This window comes from Theobroma cacao, chromosome 2 (genome assembly GCF_000208745.1).
Source record: "Theobroma cacao cultivar B97-61/B2 chromosome 2, Criollo_cocoa_genome_V2, whole genome shotgun sequence".
Lineage (NCBI taxonomy): Eukaryota > Viridiplantae > Streptophyta > Magnoliopsida > Malvales > Malvaceae > Theobroma > Theobroma cacao.
The window spans coordinates 28885382-28890507 of NC_030851.1; positions in this window are offsets into that span (position 1 = coordinate 28885382).

Genomic DNA, 5126 nt, shown 5'->3' on the forward strand with positions numbered 1-5126 from the left:
GGTGGTAAAATTACCATTTCACCCATATACTCCAAATTATACCAGAATTAAAATTTTTCACTTCTAAACCTCAAATCATACTCCAATACTCAAATCATACTCCAATAAGTCAAATGGGGCCAAAAAAAATCTTTTCTAAAAATTCTCATTTTGTCCCCAAGTGGCAAATGACCATTTTGCCCTTGAATAGTGAAAATTCCAGTTTGAACTCCAAATTGATCCTCGAACTCCAAATTACCATTTTGAGTCATCCTTGAACTGTGACACTCTTAATTTCACCTTAAAATTCCTATTTGAACTAGTTAAGGCTTAATCGACTTAATGATACCATTAGGGGCAATATCATCTTTTAACGATTTTTCAAACTTCCTAAATATGTAACCATTCTATTGAGCATGTAAAGGACGTTGTAATTATTTTATAGAACAAGGTTTAACACATACTATGCTAGAATCACCACTTTTCCTCACTTAACCTTACATATTCATATACATCTTAACACATTTTTACTAAAGTTACCTTTATCCTTTGCTTGCGTAAGTCTTTAAATTATAATTACCGGCAACTTATTTATGTCTCTAATACATATATTAATCATTTCTAAGGATATTTATCAAGTTCAACCATCATTTCCACAATAATAACCTAGCATATGGCAGCAATTATAAATTCACTTCCATCAAGCATTTTCTAAGTCTACATGTACTACCATTCTCATTTACATGTTGCCACCAAGAATAACGTCAATTTTCATTCATATGCACCAACATCCTTAACCTTTTAAGCCTTTCCTAACAACACATATCCACACAATCCATTTTTTTCCAAGCTTCCAATTAATATAATTGCTTTCCAACCATAGCCATGACATCACCATAACATTACATATTGCACACAATCATTCTCACAATATTAAACTAATCATAGACTTTAAATTGTAGCATTAAGCTTACCACTTGATTTTAATTGGGATTTCACCCAACAAAATTCACAATTTCCTCACACCCATGGCCACCATAGCTGCCACAAAAATACTTACACAATTACCAACTCATTTCAAAAAATTTCTCAAGCTAAAAATCAAAATCCTTACCTTATGTCTCTTGAATCTTGCAACCCACTTGATATTCCTTCAATTTCTCTTGAATCACTTACTACCCAAGCCTTTCACTTTCCTCTCCTTTCTTTCCTTGGCCAATTCTTTCTATGTTTCTTTTCAAATGCATGGTGGTAAGGTGAAAATGGCATGGGAACATAAAAATGGCTTGGCAGCATGAAGGTGAAGAAGAAAATATCCTTTGAGTGGAGATAAGAATAGGCCATGGGATAAGGATGAAGAGTCAAAGCTTCTTTTAAAGCTTTGACCAACTAATGGCAAAATTACTATTTTACCCTTCAAGGTTTTCACCTTTTTTAATTGTATCCTCCCACAATCTTTTAATTCTAATTTCTTTCCATTTTTCCTCCTTAACACTTGTATCAATAAAATATCAAGTTTATCCTTCATCGCAGTATCACCACAATATTTAAATATTTACTTACTCGCGCTAGCTTTATTTAATAAAAACACGTGGACCCCATTAACATCATTTTTCTTTGAAATTCCTTAGTTCTTCTTCTCCCCCACTTAGATTGACCATATACTCCTTTTTCATGAAAAATTTTGACATTGAATAAAATATTAATATTTTAATATTATTTTATAAATAAAATATTATTTATTTCAAAATTTTTCACGTGTCTCATTGGCACCCAAAATGTCTTATTATGCCCCGATTCACTTCCGAATCACATTTTATCTCGATAATTCATCCTCAATAAAAATATTATTATTCAATTGTTATTTTCTTGCGTGCGAGATATTTTATTCTAAACTATTCTTTTCACCCTTCATCACTTTTACTCATTGTAATTAGCCTCAATTGGCATCCAATGAGCCTTATTAGCCAACTTATCAAAGAACGGGGTGTTACAACTCCCACACCGTACATAGCTAGAATCATCGCCCACCGGTCATCAGATCATGTGCACTCCCAAATCGCACATAGCTGGAATCATCATCCATTGGTCATCAGCTCATGTGCACTCCCACACCGCACATAGCTGGAATCACTCGTCATCACCGGCATGTGCACTCCCACACCGCACATGTGCGTTTACAATTGTCACACAATATTATCATTCAAAGCATAACATATATATCATCAAAATATAGGAACACATGGGTTCATCACATTACACATTTAACAGCATAAAAACGTTTCGTCAAGGGCTTGTTCCCATGCACATTTTAAAGAAAAGACCAATAACATATTTCAAGTGATTCAATCAAATATATATATGCATTTATTCTAAAACATTTTAATGCAAGTTCATTCACCTTGGTAATGCAACCTCACAAAATTAGCACCAATAAGGCTTTACTCCAAGTTAAGTCTTGAAGTACCATTAAAACCTATATTTCTTATAATACCCCGTACTTTGATATGGTGACTAATAAAGATTATTGGATGCCAATTGAGATTAATTATAATGTTTAAAAGTGATGAAAGATGAAAGAAATAGTTTTGGATAAAATATTCCGCACGCGAGGAAATAATAATAAAATAATAATATTTTTATCAAAAAAGAAATTTTGAGATAAAAAGGGATTCGAAAGTCAATTGAGGCATAATAAGGTATTTTGGGTTCCAAGGGGATAAAAGGAGACAAGAGGAAATTTTTAGAATAAAATAATATTTTATTAATAAAATATTATTAAAATATTAATATTTTATTCAATATCAAAATTTTCCATGAAGAAGGAGTATATGGTCAATCTAAGTGGGGGAGAAGAAGAATGAGAAAAATTTTGGAGAAAAATGACGTTAATGGGGCGCGTGTCTTTATTAAGTGAAGATAGCGCGGGTAAATAAATATTTTAAATATTATGGGGACACCGAGTTGGAGTACAAACTTTATACTTTGTTTGTACATGTGTAGAAGAAGATAATAGAAGGAAATTGGAGTTAAATGAGTGTTGGGAGGACTAAATTAAAAAAGGAAGAAACTTGGAGGGTAAAACGATAATTTTACACAAAGTTTGGTCAAAGCTTCCAAAGGAAGCTTTGACTCTCATCTTTATCAGCCCAAAACCATCCTTTTCTCCTCTAGCAAGATATTTTCTTCTCCTTCTTGAAGCTTCCAACACCATTTTCATGTCAAGTGCGTGAAAATTAAATTTTTTCATGTGATTTTCCTTGTTTCCAAACTTCTTGGGCACTAAACCTAAAGCTTTTAACCCCAATTTTTAGCACATCTAAACTCTAGGAAAAGAAGAAAGAAAAAGAGAGAAAGGAAGAAAAAAAGCTTGGTTTTGGTGATTCAAGCAAGGAAAGGTAAGGATTTTTGTTTTTGGTTTGAGTAGTCTTTGAAAATGAGTTAGTGACTTAGAGAAATGTCTTGTGGTAGCAAATATTGGCTTGATTGGAGAAAAATTGGTAAGATATAAGCCAATAAACCTGTGGGTACATGAAGGAGTCAAAGTGAAAAGGGAAAATGGTAAGCTTAACACTATGTTTTAAAGCTTACAGTTAGTTGAATATTGTGAGGAATTATGGTTGTTGAAAGGATCTATTTGCCTAAGCTAGTTGAAAATTATTAAGATTGTATGGCATGTTGTTTGAAAGAAATGAAAAAGGAATATTGTGGATGGAGGATTGAGAAATAAAGTATTGAAAGTTAGATAGATAGCGATGCATGTAAACTAGGAAATAATCGAGTGCAAGTGAGAATGATTGTTGCTGCCATATATGAGGATTATGTGTGGAAATATAAGACGAATTTGAATGAAAATGGCTAGAAAAGGTTAATATGGGTGCTAGAGTCATAATTAAGTTACATGTAATTATAATTTAAAGAATTACGCAAGTAAAGGATAAAGGCAACTTTGGTAAAAATGTGTCAAGATATAAGTTAGTTGACTAAGGATTCGTGATTGAAGGAAAAAGAGAAGTAGGAATGATGTACACTAAAGGTATTGCATTTGAATTGTTGCTAGGAAATACAAAGGTAAAGTTAGAGCACTATAGTGGCGTGCCAGAGGAAATGACAAGCGATCGGCCAGTAAAAATAGTTAGAGACACCTCTGAACAAATAGCGACTTAATATCTCGTTGTTGCCGAGTAAGTGAACTTGCATTAAAATGTTTTGGGAGATACACATTTATATTTGATTGAATCCCCTAAAACGTTTTATTGGTTTTTCTTCAAAAACTTGCATGGGAACAAGCCCTTATGAAATGTTTTTATGTTATGAAATGGATAGTGTGTTGAATTCATATGTTTATGTATAATGTTCATATATACATATATTATGTCATAAATGGTACTATTCTGTGACAAATGCAACCATGCATGTGTGGGGTAAGTGTGCACTTGCCGGTGATGACGGTGGTAAGGGAGATGGATGGTGATACTGTCCGGCTATGTGCATGATGTGGTGGGATGCACATGAGCTGGGTGAGATGGGATGTCCAGCTATGTGCACGATGTTGTGGGATGCACATGAGCTAGGTGAGATGCACATGATGAATCTTGAAAATTTGCCATTTATTTGCAAATTGATTTTATTACAACGAGAAACATTATGTTTGTACTGCCTTGCTTGGATAATTGTTGAAAATTTCCCTTCTTTCCAATTTCATGCTGAATACGTGTCATGACCCAATTTCCCGGGCCATGACCGGTGCAAGAGCTCAATGAGCATAACTCACTAAGCCCAAGCAAGCCTATCCATTTACCTTTGCTTAACAAATTTATCATATCATGCATACACACACACCTTTTCTCAGGTGTGAACATAGCCAAAACACAATCGCATTATCGATAATAATATACATGCCCTATACCAGTCATGTATTTAGCAATTTATATTGCATACACATATTCACATTGTTAGATTGTATTCACAATACAAAAGGACCCATGACTTCCAGCGGAGACATTTACAATAAAAGGGATTACTATCGAATGCCAGACACATACCCAGGAGATGCACTACGGGGACTCCTCGATCTAGGGTCAATAGTTACCTGATATGAAAACATGAATTTTTATAAAACGTGAGTACAATACTCAGTGAGTGAA